Source organism: Neophocaena asiaeorientalis, unplaced genomic scaffold (assembly GCF_003031525.2).
Source record: "Neophocaena asiaeorientalis asiaeorientalis breed wild unplaced genomic scaffold, Neophocaena_asiaeorientalis_V1.1 scaffold242, whole genome shotgun sequence".
NCBI classification, from domain to species: Eukaryota; Metazoa; Chordata; class Mammalia; order Artiodactyla; family Phocoenidae; genus Neophocaena; species Neophocaena asiaeorientalis.
The window spans coordinates 8,858,841-8,878,813 of NW_020172451.1; the positions used below are offsets into that span (position 1 = coordinate 8,858,841).

Genomic DNA, 19,973 nt, shown 5'->3' on the forward strand with positions numbered 1-19,973 from the left:
GTCTGCGACTACTGGTTCTTAATTAAGTTGGGGGCACCCACCATGGCCCCTGCCCCAGGATAGGCTGGGAGGCAAGAATGGGAAACTACAGATGCGCTGTGTAGTCAGGTCCCGTGGTGAGGATTCAGGCTCACCTTCCTTTCTCTAAAATAAGTGGGGCGGGGGGCCGGCCTCTGGGTCCTGAGTGAGATACAACTTATGGCTGGGTGTCACCGAGGCCCACAGTTACCCAGAGTTAGTAAGCTTTAGGGTCTGAACGCCTCCTAGACCCCACCTCATGGGAGGCTGATCTGACTCTTGTCCCCATCTCTGAAGGGGACGAAGCAGCCACAGCCTGACAGACCCAGAGCGACACAGTGACCCAGTCCCTTCCCTTCACCTCTGACCTGATCCTCTACTACAAAAATTCCCCTAAGAATTAATCAGCCCTCAGGGTCCCCACTGAAAAGCCCTCAAGAGAAATTTCTGGGAGAATTTGGTGTCAAGATCTTAGCTCTGAGCTTCCTGGCGGTTGAGTCCAAAAGAGAAATGTGATGAGTCACTAAGTTCTTAGCAGCATGAACGATCTTGGCTTTGGGGGATTTTGTTTGTTTGTTTGTTTTTTGGCTGCACCACGCGGCTGGCAGGATCTCAGTTCCTAAACGTTTCTCCCAGGTCCTAACTCTCTCTTCTATATTTCATGAACCTATCTGGGTGGCGGGGGAGGGTGTCCTGCTGCAGCCGCGTCTCCCATCTGGGGGAGCGAGACCAGCTGTAAATACTTCCAGTGATAAAGAGCAAATAGGGGCTTCCCTGGTGGCGCAGTGGTTGACAGTCTGCGTGCCGATGCAGGGGACACGGGTTCGTGCCCCGGTCCAGGAAGATTCCACATGCCGCAGAGCGGCTGGGCCCGTGAGCCATGACCGCTGAGCCTGCACATCCAGAGCCTGTGCTCTGCAACAGGAGAGGCCACAGCAGTGAGAGGCCCGCGTACCAGAAGAAAAAAAAAAGAGCAAATAGCAAGTGCGCAGTGAGGAATCCAGTAGTTCTCGTTCCCTGAGAGGAAGAGGATAGAAAGCTGGACATTGGACAAGGCCGGGGAGAGAGGGGCTGAGCAAGTAGCCGGGAGGTAGGAACTGCAGGTTTAAGTCTCTGCCCTGGGATCACGCTGTCCTGACGGTGACCGTGCACCGACAAGCCCAACACGGGACAGTCGCTGACAGCTCCAGCACCCAGCCCTCTCTGCTGACAGCTGCAGCAGCCCCCTGCTTCCTCTCCACACGGCCCATCCTCCGTTAGTCCAAACCTCCTAAAACTCGAATCTAGGGACTTCCCTGGTGGTGCACTCGTTAAGAATCCGCCTGCCAATCCAGAGGACACAGATTCGAGCCCTGGTCCTGGAAGATCCCACGTGCCGCAGAGCAACTAAGCCCGTGCGCCACAACTACTGAGCCCAAGCTCTAGAGCCTGCGAGCCACAACTACTGAAGCCCACGTGCTCTATAGCCCGTGCTCCATAAGAGAAGCCACCGCAATGAGAAGCCCACGCACCACAATGAAGAGTAGCCCCCGCTCGCCACAACTAGAGAAAGCCCGCGCGCAGCAATGAAGACCCAACGCAGCCAAAAAAACCCCCTCAAATCTAGTTGTGTCACTCCTGGCCTTAAACCCTCAATGGCTCCCCATTGCCCTTCAAGGCCCTTCCGTCTGTCCTCGGCCCCCTCCCCCCACCCCTTGCCCCTACTCCATGCACCTCGGGCACCAGGCCAGGCCCGCCGAGCTCAGCAAACACGCGATTCTCTGCACCCTTTGCTTTGCGCGTTGCCTGTTCTCCTCACTCTCATCCTTCAAGACGCCCTCCTCCATGAAGCCCTGCTCACGCCCTCCCTGCACAGCAGGCTGAATTCAACCCTCTCTGCTCTGGCTCCTTCCACACTCTGTTCACACCTCCTGTCTAGTTTGGGTTCCCCCAAAGCAGACTCAGCCAAGGGCTTGGGAGCAGCCGCTTATTTGGGGGGTGATCCCAGGAGGCACAGAGAGAGAGAGCAGAGAGGGAAAAGCCAGCGAGGGGCTGGTCATGGGCAGGTTACCCTGCAACTGGGCTGCAGTCCCAGCAGGGGCCCCGATGGGCTGTGTGCCTCAGACGCGGACCGGCGAGGGCGGGGCTGCAGCATTATCCATCGCCTGATCGGCTGGATGCTGGATGCTGACCGGCTCCTCTCTCCTCAGACGCACCCCGCTCCAGGCCCGCCACGCAGAGCCGGCGCCCCGGGAATCTGTGCAGCATGAAGAACGCCTGTGACAGAAGCAGCCACCTTCCACCTCCTTCCTCCTCCTCCCCGCTGGATGAAAGCTAAGGGAGCATCCCCCACCTCCAAAAAAAAAAGAGGGTGAAGAGGGCCACTCTGCGGGTGAATAACCACCCAGCTGACTTCCCTTAGGCCCCAAGTAAGACATCACTTGCGGGAGCGAGAAATTAATCCCTAATTACACAGTTACTTTATGGTGCAGCTTCAGTGCTAAAAGTCTAAAAACAAAATCAACAAAAACCCCCACTGCCTCCTGCCAGCTCCCAAGTGCCTAATTAGGTAAGTAATTTTGCTTTAAAGCGAGCACTTTCGTCCTGACATCACCCCAGGAGGAGGCTGACTGCACCCAGCTCCTGGGTGGCATGTCATCTGGAGAGAGGGGCTCGGATGTGGCCGTGCTGAGGTGGGGACCGTGCCAGGGTGGGCAGGCAGGATGGACATCTGCTCTCCAGGGCCCTCCCCATGGATTCCTGCTGAGAGGCCACCCTGCCCCACTGCCAGCTCCCCTGGCTCCCGGGACAGGCCCGGAGACCCAGGCCTGGTCAACCAGTGGACAACCATTCCCCAGCCACCACGACTGGCTCAGGATGGGCCATGAGGGGCAGCCAGTCCTTGAGCTGGGACTGCAGGGAAGAGGTGCTCTACCTGGCTAAGCCACCGCCAGGAAACCCGGAGACACTAATGGCCATCCTGCCTCCGTGGTGGCCCGAGAGTTCTGCCAACACAAAGGAAGGCCGAGGCCAGAACTGGAGAGAAGCAGGATCCTGCCGTACGGTTCGAGCGCTCCCTGCGGCTGCACCCGAATCCAAGAGCTGCCCTGTAGTCTTCGCAGGCACGTGAGCCAGTACCTGCCCTTCGGGCCTTGGGGGTCATTTGAGTTGGGTTTCTGTCACTGGCGACTCAGAGTCCTGCTGATTCAGAGGGGTTTCTAGAGCACTCGCCATGTGCCAAGCACTTCACACCCCTTCCCACGGTGGGATGACGGCGCCCAATGCAGATGAGGAAGCTGAGGCTCAGACAGAACCCAGGTCACCCAGCTGAGTAGTGGGGGACCCAAGAGCTCTGCATGACCCCTCCCCACCTCATCAGTCATCAGGCCAGGCGTGAGCACCTCCCACAGCTGGCCAGGTGGCCAGTAAGTACCAGTAAACTGGGTCAGCAGCACGTGGAGTGGAGCCAACATCCATGGGGCAGTGTTGTCCCATGGTTAGAGCATGGAGCCTGGCTTCCAATCCCAGCTCTGCTGCTAGCGCACCATGTGACCTTGGGCAAGTCACTGAATTGACCTCATGGGGGTGTGGGGAGGGTGAAATGCGTTCACATATGGGTTCAGTGCCTGGGACAGGGCCTGGCACAAGAAAGAGCCAGCTATTATTACATCACAACCTCATTTGCTGCTTCGGTTCACACTGGCCCACGAATCGCATGATGCCTGCTTAAACCCCTCCCTGGATCCCACCTCCTGCCGGGGAAAGCCCAGGCAGGAAGGGCCTCCGGAAGTTCTCTGACCATGACCCCAGCACTGCCCACCGTTTGCCCTGCAGTCCAGAGACACCCACCATCTCAGTTTCCCAGAGTGCACCATGCTGTTTCCAGCTGACACGCCTTTTCACTCTCCAGTCCCTCTACCTGGAGTGCCCTTCCCGGCTGTCCAGATCCCACCCCCAGGCAGAACTGAACTCTCCTGCTCTGTGGCCCACTGTGCCTCTACTAGGGCAGCTCTGGCCCTGAGGGGTGCTGTCGTTGCCCCTGTTCCTCAGGGGCTAGCTCAGAGTCCTAGCCAAGTCCCCAGCCCCCCGCCCAGGACCTGGCTTGGAGGCGGCTCCCTTGCCAGCTTGTCAAACAAATAACTTGAGGGACAAGATCAGAAAAGAAAAAAAAAGAAGCTTGGAGCTGACAAGAAGCACCATAAAATGACTGAGACTTAACATATTTCCAGGAAATACCCCTCCCAGGAGATGATTCTTATGTGTTGCTGATAAAAATAGGGTGTTTCCTCAATCTTTACAAGGGACCCACAGGGGCTTTCTTAAAATGTAACGTAAGATGTAGCTAATGGAAAGGAAGCTGAGATGCTGGAAATGGCAGATCATCTGTCAGGAGGCAGTTCTGTGATGACTCAGGCTTGTGTTGCTTGATAACTAGACCACCAGCCTATGCTACTGTGCTGGTACCCAGCACATAGTAGGTGTTCAGTGGAGGGAGAGAGGAAGGAAATAATGGAAAGAGAGAATTAGGGAGTGATAACATTAACCCTTGACTTTGGCCAGCGTGTTATGATTTATGGGTCATTTTTACCCATATATCCTCACACAAATCCTATGAGACCAGAAGAACAGGGTTTCTTTAGCCCGCTGGACAAAGAAACTGATGCACTGAAACCAGCTCAGGCCAAGTTCAGAGTAAAGGGGGAACTGGGGGCCACAAAAGAATTTGGGGACCTCAGCAGTAGGAGACCCTGGACCATCTCTTGACAAGGCTCCACTCAGGTGACAACACTCCAGTGACTTTATCTCTGGGTAGAATTGCCAGATACATACAGGATGCCCAGTTAAGTCTGAACTTCAGGCAAACAACGAAATATAATTTTTTAGCATACATCCCAAATATGCCTCCCACAAAATTCAGCTCCCTTACTCCAGGGTAGTCTTGGCACCACGGTAGTTGGGAACAGCTGCTGGAAACCAGACAGAGATTCTTTCGGCTCTACCACAGCTTGAGGGAAAGGTCCCTCTTCCGAGACTCACCCCACATCCTTCTGAGAGCCGGTGAGGCTGCCCAAGTCCTCCACGGGAGATCAACTAGAATATTTTGGCCTCTGATAAGGTAAAACCCTTCATATTGTGAGTGAGCATGGGCTCTGGGGACGACTGTACCTGAACACATCCCAGATCTGGTCCATACGGGCTGCGTGACCTGAGGCAGGCTGTTAATCTCTCTGAGCCTCTATTTCCCCATCTGGGAAATGAGGTTAACAACCCCAAGTTCTCTGGACTGTGGGGATGTAAGAGAGCCCAGCCTAGTCAGGACACTTTAGTTCTGGTAACCCACCTAAGTAGCAGTGGTTTGTGCCTACCTAGAGCACCCTTCTCTGCTTGTAGGGTAACAGTCCTGGGATTTTCCAAGTCCATCCTCCCCACTCTTAGGCCACGTGGTATGAGAGACTTCGACCCCACACCCAGCGCCAGGGGATGGGTCTTGACCTAGGTCTGGCCAATCAGAGTGCTCCCGCATTTAGGCTACAGTGATTGGTTCAGGGATGAGCACATGCCAATCCAAGCCAAGGAGGCTCTGTTCCGCCCTCGTTGGAGTGGCTGAGAAAGCAAAGGTGTCTTTCTGTTGAACCAGAGGGAGGAGGCTGGGCACTCAGGGCTGTCCGCCGCCATCCCCCCACTGAGAGGAAAGCTGCCAGGGATGGAGGTCAACACAGAGGAATGAGAAGAGCTGTGGGACGGGAGGACATGCTGCCTGGTGACATCTTTCAGGATTCTGGATTAAGCGTGCCCTGAAGTCAGAGACCCCTCGACTTTCAGTAAAGGAGATGATAAACTCCCTTAAACAAGGTTCGGCAGGCTCCTGTCCATATAACTGAGAGAATTCTGAATGATATATGATCGACTGGTGTCTGGCTTGTCAACCTGTAGCCTGAGAATCTCTAGTGATTTACCCCCTACCCCGCCCCCCATGACATCTAGCATCCTGTTTCCATGGAAACGGACCAGAGCAGCGATCATCACTCTCTCCCTCCCTCCCACTTTTCTCCATATGCAGATGAAAAATCATCCACACCAGGATTCTCCCTGGAACCTTCCCAGGTCCACACCCACCCAAGGGCCATTTCGGCTACAAGAAAATGACCCCAGATCCCCCAGCTCTGCAGTGACTGGACACAAAGATACAAAACAAACATGTCATGGAGCCTCTCCGCCATGCTGGCTCAGGGCCAGGCTCCAGGGACTCCAGGTCGATGGCTCAGCCTCAGCCCTGCCCCACAGCATGCAGGCCTTGGAGCAGACAGACCTGTAGAGCCCAGGATAAAGCAGGGTGTAAAGTCAGTGGCAGAGCCAGGAGGATGCCCTGGGCCTGCTGGCACGTGGAGTGCTTCCCTGACCCAGAGATCATGCACACAGAGCCATGCAGGAGGGAGGCCAGCAGCAAAGGCTTCTGGAAACAGCCCAGTGGTGACTCTCTGATGCTGGTAACCACAGCGGGTCTGCTGGCGGGCATGGGCCCCTGTGGAGCTTGCACAGGTTGGTAATTGACTTTAGATTTCTCAACAGATCATGTGCACCCACAGTCAACCCAGGTAGTGCTCCCAAGGCTCCAACCAGGACTTGGAGACATGGTAGGGCCACAGCTTTGGCCAAGAGCAGACAAAGAAACTCAGGCCCTAGGAGAGGCGTGTGGCAGACCCGGAGAGCTGCCCACCCAATACGCATTCTCTCGTCTTCCAATCTTGTCTGGCCCCAGGGAACGATTCTTGGTTGATTTACCCAAATTCAATGATGTTTTCTCTTTTCCTAGCTTCCCTTGCAGCTAAGGATGGCCATGAGATCCAGTTCTGGCCAAGTATGCTGGGACAGGGGAAGGATCTAGAAAAGAAAACGTTGTTTTCCAGATCCAAGTAGACAGGTGCGGCTGGCATAGCCCTGTCTCCCTTCACCCTTCCTGCCTTCAGTGCAGACACGATGCCCACAGCTTCAACAGCCACCTGTGACCATGAGAGAAAGACCTGGAAAATCACAAGGACATCAGCCCCCACATCACAGAGCCATCACTGGTAACCACTGAGCTCAGAACATCATGTTATGTCAGACAAAACACCCCAGGATTTGCACAAGTCACTGTTGGTCATATGTTCTGTTACTTGCAGCCAAATGCATCCCTGACAAATACACCCAGCAAGTTACACAGAACCAGGATTTGGTCCCAGCCCATGGAGCCAAGCTGCCTGGATTCAACTCCTGACTCTGCCCCTTGCCAGTCCATGACCTCGGGCAGGTCACTCCCTGTCCCTGTGCCTCATCTGTGAAATGGAACTGACCACAGTCCCTCCCTCGCAGAGCTGGTCTGAAGATTAAGCCAGATAATGCACAGCATCGGGCCCAAGGTGAGTACTCAGCAAGCAGTAGATGCTCTTATTTTTATCACCTGGATAATGCCTAAGAGGATTCAATTCCCTTTGCTTTTTAAAGTCCCACTGATGGGGCACTTTGGACAATAGGAACTCCCAGCAAGCAGCCACAGAGGGGACACGTCTGCCTGATCTTCCTAGAAAGCTCTAGTCCAGGGATAAGGAACAATTCTTACTGACATTTTGTTTCCCGAGAGCCTGGAAGAGTCAGGCTGGAGAAGCTGTTCCCCACGTACTCTCAGGAGAGGCTGTTTCCAGGGTGGGATATATCCTGGTCCAGCTTCTCCTTCTCCCTCCCTGGCCAAGGTGCAGAGTTCCAGACATTACTGCTATTTGTGTTAATATTATTAACGATGATAGAAAGTCTTACAAGGAGTCCCCACTGTTCCGTTGACACAGCACATCTGCTTGTCGTGAGCATTAATTCAGATCCTGGACACAGATCAGAGATGGAGCCCTCCCCATGCCTCTCCCCGTTCCTGCGGCTTCCAGAAGGAGTCATGCTCTCCACTTGAAGCACTCCCGATGAGGGGCTCTGTGAGGGTCACATGAACTAGACGCACCTGCATCAGGGCCACCTGGGCATTTGTATGCAGATTCTTAGGCCCTCCGTACCTGCTGGGTCTAGATCCCTTGGGTGAGGCCCAAGAATCTATATTTTAACATGTGCCCCAGTAATCCTGTCACTCTCTGAATTTTGAGGAGCACTAAGAAGGGGTACAAGGCTGAACGTATGTTTGAGGATTGGGGAGGTTGCGCATCCCTCAGCTGCTCCATTTTCTACACCGAGGTCCTTTCCAGGATACCATCATAGTCAGAAGCTTTCAAGGGACATCAGACTCAAGGCCATTACTGTCCCCTGCACTCTTCCAAGGTGGGGCCCACACCAGCCATGCCCTTGGCAAGGGCTCTGGCTCAGCCTCATTCTGGAAAGGTCCCTACAGCCCAGCCCTAGAGCCCTGGCTCAACCCCACCACAGACACCAGTCATCAGAATTCTTGGGGAAGGTTTTAACAGACGCACCCAGGCCCCTCCCCACAGATGTCAACGGCCACTTCATGTTGTTGGTTAGGGGAGGCGGTAGTATTACCAGCTTGACGCAGCAAGGGAGATATACAGATAAAGAAAACCTCAAGTTCAACAAGAACGTCATTTCACTGCCTCCTCATGGACTATAAGGCAGAAAAGCGTAGCTTAAACAAGACAGTGAGGTAGGTTCACCTATTACCCACGGATTAGTGGGACTTCGTCACACACTGGAAGAGAGGCTCTAGTGAGGTGCCACAGGGCTCACTGTCCTGGGCTGATCAAACACAGGAAATAAATGTAATGAGTGACTGAATCAAGGCTCCAAGATATCACTATAAGATGAAATTAATAACAATAAATGCAAAGTTTAGTATTTGTGGTTTTAAAAAAAGATCAACTGTGTTTAGTTCCAGGGTGGGAGAGACCTGGCTTGGAAAGTGAGCACGACCCAGGGGTGGTAGGTAGCACAGCCCCTCACATGTCACCATGATCCCACATGACCCTGGGGCAAGGGCAGTCCCTTCTCTCCCCCCATAAGTCATCATTGGAAAGTTGGGGTCCTGCTCGCCAGCCAGGGACCAAGACAGCCTGAAGTATGTCCAGCAGGTGAGGCCACCCACCTGTCCTTTGACAAATGATGGGAGATGCTGGGGAGACTCAGGGAGGATATGTGCCGCTTTCCAATTAGTGAAGGCTGTCATGAGTCTGCGGGGAGGCACCTGCCCACGCGCTCCAGGCCCCTCTGTGTGATCAGGCCACTGCCCCCATCTCTGGCTTCATCTCTCAGCACCCACCCATGCCCCAGATTCCTGGGCTCTGACAGACACCCTCCCCCACCCCCTGCCTGGTCAGCTCTTGCACACACCCCTCCCCACCCCGCCCCCGGCCTGGCCTCTCTTCCTCAGGAAGCCGTACACTAACCCTCCCCCGCCATCTAAATCAGGCCCCCATTCCACACCCTCATGGCCCTTCTATACTTCTTTGCAACAACATTGGTCCCAATTTCGAAGTTATTTAGAACTTTATTATCTGTTTTGTATCCATTTTCTAAATCGGGAGCTCCATGAAATCACAGCAGCATCTGTCTTGTTCCTCTCGTGTCCCCGCTGCACAGCACCCGGCGTGTAGTAGGTGCTCAATAAATGCTGATTTTGTGAATGAGTAAGTGAATGAATGGTCCCATCAGGTGGGAGCTACCGGAAGACAAATTTCAGCTTCGTGAAAGAACTTCCTAGCACATTAGGCTGTCCCAGTTCGCAATCGGCTGCCTTGTGAGTTGCCCCCAGTGGCAGCACACAAGCAGGGGCCGAATGGATGTGGAGGTGAAGGCTCTGACCTCTAAGGAACCTTCCAGTACAGGGGTACAGAACCTCCATCGCTTGAAGAAGGAGCCAGTAATTTGGGGAAGAGGAGGAGCAGGAAGGAAGAAATCAGCCTCGGGATGACAGGCCGGTTACTCAGGAAACAGGACATTTATAGCTGCAAGCTTGGGTGGGACTGGGGAGGGGGGTTGGGCTCTGGAGTCCAGGCTTGTGGCTTCCCATCCTGCCCTCTGCAGCCACACCATCCCTAGGCACAAAGGACAGGAAGGACCCAGGACAGGGGTAGGTCTGGGTCACCAGAGTTCCCAGCATCCCACACGGGGCTGTTCATGACTCACAAAATGTCTTCATTGAACCCGCCCCCTAAGCCAGGACTGGCTACATAATTTGCAGGGCCCAGTGCTAAGCGAAAACGTAGGGCCGCTTGTTCAAAACGTATTAAGAATTTCAAAATGGTGAAAGCAGAGCATTAAAGCAAGCATGGGGCCCTAGGGGACTCCATATGCACCCAGCCCTCCCTGACTCCCAGAAGGATGCTGGCCTGTGGACCCCACCCCATCCCACCCCCACCCCAAGGACCAAGAGAAGACATCAGACGGAGACCTCGCCACAATGCTGAAGCCAGGCCAGCTCCTCACTCTGCTCAGCTTAGATCTTCCTTGTCTTTATTTATAAATATGAGCAGACGGCGAGGGGGAGTCACTAAGCAATAGAGGAGACTCTTCAAGTCAAAAGGGCGTAGTGGGGACACCTCCTTGGCGGCCCAATGGTTAAGAATCTGCCTTCCAACGCAGGGGACGCCGGTTCAATTCCTGGTCCGGGAAGATCCCACATGCCGCGGGGCAACTGAGCCCAAGCTCTAGAGCCCACAAGCCACAATTACTGAGCCCACGTGCCGCAACGACTGAAGCCTGTGTGCTCTGGGGCCTGTGTGCCACAACTACTGAGCCCACATGCTGCAACTACTGAAGCCCGTGTGCCTAGAGCCCGTGCTCCGCAACAAGAGAAGCCACCGCAATGAGAAGACTGCGCACCGCGAAGGAGAGTAGCCCCTGCTCACAGCAACTAGAGAAAGCCCGTGCACAGCAACGAAGACCCAGCACAGCCAAAATAAATAAATAAATAAATCATGCAGTACTGACTTAAAAAAAAAAAAATGACTTCCCTGAAACAGGAGTTAAGAAAAATTATCCTAAAACATGGAAATACAGCAAAGGGAGGGCAGTATTTCTCACAATGTCATTTAGAGCATTATTTAACAGACCTGTCTAAGGATTATTTCATCATCTAGGGGAATATACCTTTGTTTGATTCACTCTTTACCATTAATTAACAATTTGGCTGCTGTGCAATTACATGTAAACTCAGAAATATTTGTAAGTTATTTCTGAGAGGGAAGACAGCAGAAGCAAGAAGAACTACAATCCTGCAGACTGTGGAACAAAAACCACATTCACAGAAAGATAGACAAGATGAAAAGGCAGAGGGCTGTGTACCAGATGAAGGAACAAGATAAAACCCCAAAAAACAACTAAATGAAGTGGAGATAGGCAACCTTCCGGAAAAAGAATTCAGAATAATGATAGTGAAGATGATCCAGGACCTCAGAAAAAGAATAGAGGCAAAGATCGAGAAGATGCAAGAAATGTTTAACAAAGACCTAGAAGAATTAAAGAACAAACAAACAGAGATGAACAATACAATAACTGAAATGAAAACTACACTAGAAGGAATCAGAAGCTAAGAGAATTTAGTACCACCGAACCAGCTCTACAACAAATGCTAAAGGAACTTCTCTAAGTGGGAAACACAAGAGAAGAAAAGGACCTACAAAAACAAGCCCAAAACAATTAAGAAAATGGTCATAGGAACATACTTATTGATAATTACCTTAAACGTTAATGGATTAAATGCTCCAACCAAAAGACACAGGCTTGCTGAATGGATACAAAAACAAGATTCATATATATGCTGTCTACAAGAGAAGATAAACAAAATTGATAAACCATTAGCCAGACTCATCAAGAAAAAGACGGAGAGGACTCAAATCAATAAACTTAGAAATGAAAAAGGAGAAGTTACAACAGACACCGCAGAAATACAAAGCATCCTAAGAGACTACCACAAGCGCCACTATGCCAATAATATGGACAACCTGGAAGAATCGGACAAATTCTTAGAAAGGTATAACCTTCCAAGACTGAACCAGGAAGAAATAGAAAATATGAACAGACCAATCACAAGTAATGAAATTGAAACTGTGATTAAAAATCTTCCAACAAACAAAAGTCCAGAACCAGATAGCTTCACAGGTGAATTCTATCAAACATGTAAGTGATTTCTGCCCAATATGAAAGATAACCCCAAAGGTTATGTTTTATGACCTTATAAGGCTGTTAACCAGCTTTGATTCTAACTGCCTCTTGTCCCCACATTTTTTCTCCAGTGCCTGTCTTCCTAATTCTGCTGATTACCATCCTGCTTGTTCCTCATTAATGAGTTGAATAAATCTGTGATACATGTTCCTTCTAAGATTTGTGTGAGGGTAATTTTTTTTAACTTTTTGAAAATTACACTTTGACTTTAGGATCAGGAAAGGACTTTTAAGAAGGCTGACTTGTATCTATAAAGAGATACGAGTGAATAAGGCATCCATTAAAATAAGCTGCTCTGAAAAATAAATGCAAGAGCCAGAAGCAATCCTGGGAATTAAAAAGACACAGAGGAGAGGAACGCTTCCATTAGGGGCAGGAAATGGAGAAAAGGACATCGTTAGAGATTCAGAAGGCCGAGTCAAGGAATTCTCTCCAAGTACAGATGAAATCTGTGAGAGAAATGAGGAAAAATGCAGAGAATAGGGGAGGGAAATAACCGCTTACTGGGAATTCCAGGAGAGAGCAGAGAAGGATGGGCAATCACCAAAGAAGATACAGAAGATTTTTTTTTTTTCTGACTTGAAGGAATACATGAGTCTTGAGTTCCAAAAGGCCCCACAGGGAGCAGTTCTTCACTTACACCTGCCCTTGTGAAATCTCTGAATTCTGAAGGTGAGGAGAAAACCTACAAGCTTCTAGCAAGGAAAAAGCAGGCTGTCTCCCAAGAAAAAAGAACCAGATCTATAGTGGCCTCAGCTGCAATACTATGGTGTTGATTTGGCTGGTATCATGGGCAGGGTTCTGAGGGAGAAAAACTATGACTCTAGAACAGTACAGACAAAAACTGCCCTTCACCCACAAAGATCAAAGGAATGTATGTTCGGACAGGCAAGACTGAAAACTGACAGTATCCAAACACCTTTTCTTTTTAAAAAAAACTACTTAAGGATGTCCTCCAGCCAAACCAAAATGAGAATGAGAATGAAGAATTTGACAAAGGGGTGACACATCTCCCAGCATAGGAACCCCAGCATTAACCTCTAGTTTGGTCTAAATCATCGCTGATAATGTGGTTGTGAAACTGAATACAGCTCTGAGGAAAGGATACTCAGAAGAGCTGCCACATTGTAAAGAACACCAGAGAGTGGACCACTGCCCTTCAGGACTCATCTGTGGAATTCAGCATATACTTGGTGATAGCAACTCCCCATCTCAGCCATGTGCCTGGCCACCCTCCCTGCCCCTTCTCAAGGGCATCACACACGTATGCTGGCATGCACACATATGCAAATGTACATGCTCTCACAGATACTGACACGTGTATACATTCACGCACACACTCGTGGGCCTCCAGCCTTTTTGCCTCCCCCCTTCTCACCTCTGCCATATTGACCATTACCGGGCATGGTTAACACCTGCTCATCCTTCAGCTCTTATGTGTGTGTCACCTCCTCAGGCAAGTCCTCAAGCTCCCGAGCCTACAGCCTGGCCCAGAAATGCTCTCAGAAAATCATAACATTTTCCCAGAGCTCTGGTCTTAGCGTGTGGCACGTTCACCCATGTGGCTGCTAGATGCCTCTTTCCAGACAGTAGTTGGGAAGGACAAGGCCTATGTCTGGGTTTGCCATCCTCCATACCCCACATCAAGGACAGCACTGACACTTAGTAGGAGCTCAGTCAACCCCTGGCTGTTGGATGAATGTGTGAATGGGCCACCAGCCTGGTTTGACCCAGGAAAGCAAGGACAAGGCACAGAGCAGAGTCCAAAGTGCTCCAAACAAGCTGAGTTGTCACCTGGCCTCTCTCTGACTGTAGCTTAAGTCTTGGCAGAAATAACCACAGTTTGGAGTCAGACAGTACTTGAGTCTGTGCTGGATCTCTGACTTGCCGAGTGATCTAGATTGATATAATAATAATAATAGCTGGGATTTCCCTGGTGGTCCAGTGGTTAAGACTCCATGCTCCCAGTGCAGGGGTCCCAGGTTCGATCCCTGGTCAGGGAACTAGATCCCGCATGCCACAACTAAAGATCCCGCATGCTGCAACTAAAGATCCTGCACGCGGCAACGGAGCTCCCGTGTGCACAGCCAAATAAACAAATAAATATTTTAAATAATAATAGCTAACATTTATTGGGTGTTCACTTTGATGTAGCTACTATTCATTATATTATCTCCATTTCACAGATGAGAAAACTGAGGCTTAGAGAGGTTAAGTGGCTTTCTCAAGCTCATAGTTAGTATAAAACAGACCCAGTATCAGCTGACAGTGCAGGAAGACGCATGATTTACCCGAGTGGGGAGGTATGAATGTCTGTCTGTCCAGGCCATTCAGGGAAGGGACATAGTTCCTTTCTTTGCAGGCGTCCAGGAAGGACCCAGACAATACCACACAGCTTCATCAATATTACCAAGAAGCCCCAGGGATTATTCAAATTATGTCTGGCATGTACCAGAGGCTAGGACCTACCCTGCCATGACAATGAAGAAATCCAGTCGGTTCCATGTGTCCCCAAGGTAGCACTTCTTGCCAAAAATGCCCAGGGCCACCATCTTGAGCACCATTTCCATGGCAAAGAAGACAAAGATGAAGTCATCAAAGACCTGCAGGGGCAGGAGGAAGGGAAGAAGCAAGGGACAGCATGAGGCTCTGGAGCAGGACCCAGGGTCAGAGCCATGCTGCGAGGTGGGAACATGGGCACGGACACGAGGGGCCAGGGAAAGACCTGGAAACTTCTTCTCCTAGGCAGGGAGAGAACCTCAGAGATCCTCGTCCAATGGAGTCATTTCACAGACGAGGAGACTGAGGCCCAGAATGGGGAATGAGCTTGCCCAGGGTCATCCAGCCCACTCTATTTGTTCCCTAAACACAAGCGTAATGACAAGGGACCCAGATGGGAGTGGGGCAAAGGGGGTCTCCCTGATAATCGCCATGCCCTGGGCTAGACACTTGACCTCTTCAATTCTCACAATGACCCCATGAATGCTCCCATTTTACAGATGAGGAAACTGGAGGCCAGATTGTTTAAGCGACTTGCCACAGGTCACACAGCAGTGAATGGCAGACCAGAAATGACACTCAGGTCTATTTGACTCCAAAACCTACATGGAAGGAGCTTTCTCAAAACAGGCCTGACACCCCAGTGGGCACAGTTCTCGGTGCTGCCTTCTTCCGCTCAGAAAGGAGGCCCCCAATATGTCCCTAGTCATGGGCTCAGGTGAGTGTGTATTTCCTGAGGACGGGGCCTGGGTGGAATTCCTCTTCCCAAGATCAATGAGGGTTACAGTCAATTCAACAAATGGGTGCTGAGCACCTTCTGTGGGCAGCACACAGGCTGGGTGCTGGGGACACAGAGGTGAGTGCTCGGCAAACTCACCACCTGGTAGGGAAGCCAGCCTAGTATCCACTGAGGCTAACTGGTTCTCACTCTACCCAGGGCCCTGGGGCTCGCTGAGGAGCATGTTACCCACTTGGACCCCAGACCCACCACAGAAATTCTAATTCTGCAGGTTTGGGATGGGTCAGGGGTCTGGATCTTTGACTAGTGCCCCAAGGGAACCTGAGGCTTTGGGCTGCTTGGGAACCACTGAGTCCTGTGGGAACACAGAAAGCAGAGGGCAATTCCTCGCAGGAGGAATCTGACTTTCTCAGGGAGACAGAATTGGATGTTTACACATCTGTAAAATGGGTATAAACCTAACACCCTGCACTATGGGTATACATGTGCCACAGGGACCAAACGTCAGGCTTCCACCTGGAACTATGGGTGTACGTGTGCCACAGGGACCAAACGTCAGGCCTTCATCTGGAACCTCGGTGAGATGAGAACAGGAGAGGTCCAGGAGGCCACTCCTAAAGGCATAGACAGAGTTATGGAGCTTGGCCTTTATTCCACGAGCACTGGGAGCAAAGGGCAGGCTTTCTGCAAGGAGAGTCCAGTCACTTGTGCTTTACTGGATGGGGGGTAGGGGTGGGGAGAACAGGAGGAAGCTGATGGTGGGAGATAAAGGGCGCGTGGACTAGGGCAGAGACCTCGAGATAGAGAGGATGGAAGGGAAACGGGTAAGACCAGCTGGGAGTGAGGAAGAAGAGGACAAGAGAGAGGGCAGGCCACGTGGTGAAGATGTGGCTGGGCAGGGTGGGGCGGGGCATGGCAAGAATGGGCGGGGCATGGCGAGAATGGGAGGGGCATGGCAGGAGGGGCGGGGCATGGCAGCCGGCCTCACCTGTAGGATCTTGCAGCGTTCTGACAGGCAGTCCATGTCGTCGCACGGCTGGTACATGCCAAGTGTCACGCAGTTCAGCAGGATCACCAGCATGCTGATACATTCAAACCACGTGCGCACCAAGTCAAGGACAAAACAGCTGGGGGACCGTGGTGCACCACCCACCACAAACACAGGGCCACCCCATTTCCCTACAGGTGCCTCCCCTGATGGGTCAATGCCCACATTTTCAAAGACCTTGGAGGCCTTGGAGCCAGCCTACCCCTCTCACAACAGACAGGGCCACATGTGCCAAATCCACCAGGGAACCCAAACCCCACCAAGCAACCGCCTGCCAGGACGCCCCCACCGCCCTGCCCCAGCCTGAGAGTTCCCCTCAGACCCAGAAAGGGAGAGGTCCCCAGAGGCCCAGCTGGCGAGCCATCTCCGGACTACCCCAGCCACTCTGTCTCTGACCACCTCCCTCTGACTGTCTTTGCCTCCCTTCTCTGACCATCCTTCATCTCCACAACCCACGGCCCCGCCATCTCTGCCCGACCCCTGGAGCTGAAGTCTGCAGAGGGCCCCCCCAGTGTGGCCGAGATTGGCTGAACACCCTGTCCTTCTCTCCTCTCCTGTGGCTGCGTTACAACTCATGACCAGACTCAGGCACGTCTGTGCCTAGGCCCTCCCCAGTCCCTGCACCAGGCGGGGTGGGGCTCAGCCGCCTCGGGCCTGTCCGGGCAGAAGGTCTCCTGCAGCCACCAGCCTTGGGCAGGGCCTCAGGGGCACGTGCTTGGACCCAGATGAGTGGGCTCCCCAGGCCAGGCTGCTCTCCTTACTAACACCCTCCTCCTTCCTGACTGGCTCCTGCCCGGTCTTAGAACACAGCCCACTGATGTTCAGCCCCACCCCTCCCAATCCACCTAGAGTCCTAGAACCGGGGGGGCCAGAGCTCGAAGGGACCTGAGGGCCTGGGTCATTCATAAGTTATCTTGCTGACATGCTCATGGTCTTTATCGACTACTAGAACCGACATTCCAGGGGGACGGGGGGTTACATTCACAGCCCTGACAGGGACAGGCATCTAGGAGGAGTTCAGTAAATGTCTGTTGTGATTAAGTCAATCTCTCTAGGCACTGCCCACTCTGACACCCAAGATTCTTGAGAGTCCTCAAATGAAAGCCCTGGACCCTCAATTTCAAAGCCCTTGCCCTGAGCTCAGATGTAGCTATGGAGGCCAGACCCTTAGCCAGACCCCATCCAGTGCAGGGGGTGGGGAGTACCTCTTGCCTGATGGAAGACTGACCTGGTTTCCTTGGCAACGAACTCCCGCCCATCCCTGGCCCTTGCTCACCTTGGGATTACTGCCTTCCCTCCCTCCTTCCCCTCAGACCCTCCTCGCCCCAACCCTGCTCCTTCCTGCCCCCCCAAACCTCTGTCACTCTCCTGCCACAGCCTGTAATTAACTTCAGTCGCTGCCAGGCCCCCTTCTAGCCTGAGCATCGCTCCAGCAGCAGCTTCATCATTAATTAAGTTTTTTGAAGTTCAAAAGTTCTAATTACCAGCGAACGTCCCCCACCCCCTTGCCTTTCCCCCCTGCCTGTTGTGCTCGCTCTCCTTCCAGCCACCTCTTCTGCTCCCTCTGCCCTTCCCACCAGTTTCATGTTCAAAGTGCACTTGGCAGATGTCTTCCTGGCACTCCCACTTCTTCCTCACCAAGGCCCTGAGCAGTGGAAGTCAGCAGGCCCATTTTACAGATGAGGAAAACTGTGACTTAGAGAAACAAGGGGCCTCTCCTAGGTCACACAGCTGGAAAGCACCGGTGCTGAGATTCACACCAGGCCTGCTCTCCTCTGTAACGGAGGGCCCATCTCTGCCTGTGTCTTCACCACCCCTCTCTGAGGCCTCAGCCCATCCTCAGCGTCTCTCACCTGGACCCTGCACAGTGTCCCCGATAGCTTCCAGCTCTGGTCTCTGCCCCTCCAATCTGCCCTGCACACAATCCCCAGGCACTTGCTGTGTGGCCAACACTATCCGAGCTCTTTGCAAGTGTCACCTCATTTAATCCTCCAGCACTGTTATAAGCCCCATTTACAAGTGAGGAAACTGAGCCACAAAAGGGAACACAATTTGCCCAAGGACCCCGGCTGGGAAAAGGCAGAGCTGGGATGCAAAACCAGAGCCTGCTTTTCTTGCCCCCAAGCTATTTCATCTCTGCCAGATTAATGTGGCTGAAGCACAACTCTGATGCTACCTCTCCCCTGTTCAGAAAACTTCCATGGCTCTCCATCACCTTCCCTGGTCTGACACTCAAGGCCTCCTACTTTCTGACCTCACTGAACTCTTCTGGCCTTACCTCCCACCAGCCTTTGCATGCATTGAACTTCCTGCTGTCCCCAAGCATACGCTTTGCATGTATTTTCTTCTACCATCTTTACTAGGCAAACTCCTACTCATCCTTCAGGTGACAGCCCAGGTCACTTGTCACCTCTTCTTGAAGCTTCCCTTGAAGCACCTTTCCCCACGCACATAGCGGTGGCTCAGCACCCTCTCCGGAAGTGCTCACACCCACCTGGTCTAGCTCGTATCACAGTAATGAACTTGGCAGTAATCACGACGACTGCATGCCAGGCCCCTAGGGGCACGGCCCCAACGCTCATCACAGCCCACTGGGGGCAGGTGGAGAAACGGTCTGGAGAGCTGGAGTGACCTGTCCAAGGTCACACAGTCAGTAAGTGGCCCAAACGGTCTGACTTAGTGGTGCGGGAGCCGCCGCCACGGGGGTGCCTCTGTGGCTCATCCCTCGAAGGGGCAGATGGAACGGCTTTCACCTCTAGGTTGCTCAGCTTCAGACACTCAGAGATGGACAGTCTCAGCCCTGCCCCGAGGCGCTGGGGGAAATCCCAGATGGCACAGCCTGGGCCCTTTCCAGGAGCCCATGAGGCTCAGAAGTCAGGCCAGAGCTGGCATCGCTGCCCGTGGTTCCTGACACGCTCCCCACTGGCTTGGGGATCAAAGGCACCGGCCCTCCTTGAAGTTAAACCAGACCGCATGGTGCGGGATCGGAGAACGTCAGAGGGAGTAAAGGTCGCGGGCTGAGCAACTTGGTGGCCTGGCCCAACGCCCAATGTTGCCATCATTAGTCACAAGCACTGAGGAGCTCCAAAAGCCATCAGGCAAAGCTCCGGGGCTCTGGGACAATGTGAGGGAGGACAGAGGCCCAGAGAGGGTGGTAAGGGATTTCCGGGGAACAGGGCAGGCAGGGGGCCTGAGTGTCAGCTCCACGAGGGCAGTGGCTTGTCAACGGCCCTGCGTTACCTCCCACAGCGAGGCTCAGGGCCCCTGTCTGGCACCTGAGGCTCTGCAGTTAGGACCCTGCCCCCTTGCCCACTTCGTCACCCAGACTTGCATCCCTCTCTGGGTGACCTTTGTCACAGAACAACCCCATCCAGGTCCGCAGAGAGCCCCTGATCCCATCCCCCACTGCACAGAGGGGACACAGAGGGGCAGAGAGCATCCAGCAACACGGCGAGCCTGGATCAGAAGTGACCCTCTGACAAGAGACTCCCCGCCCACAGGGGTCCGTGAGTCACGGCTGGATTCCAAACCCTACCAAAA

The 19,973-nt window shown here is 52.8% G+C and overlaps 1 non-coding gene across 1 annotated transcript; it reads left to right on the forward strand.

Moving 5' to 3' along the window:
- The first annotated feature begins 14,077 nt into the window (after nucleotides 1-14,077).
- TRNAW-CCA (transfer RNA tryptophan (anticodon CCA)) lies at nucleotides 14,078-14,150 on the forward strand. The gene has a single exon. It is a non-coding gene; the product is annotated as a tRNA-Trp (tRNA).
- The last annotated feature ends 5,823 nt before the right edge of the window (nucleotides 14,151-19,973 follow it).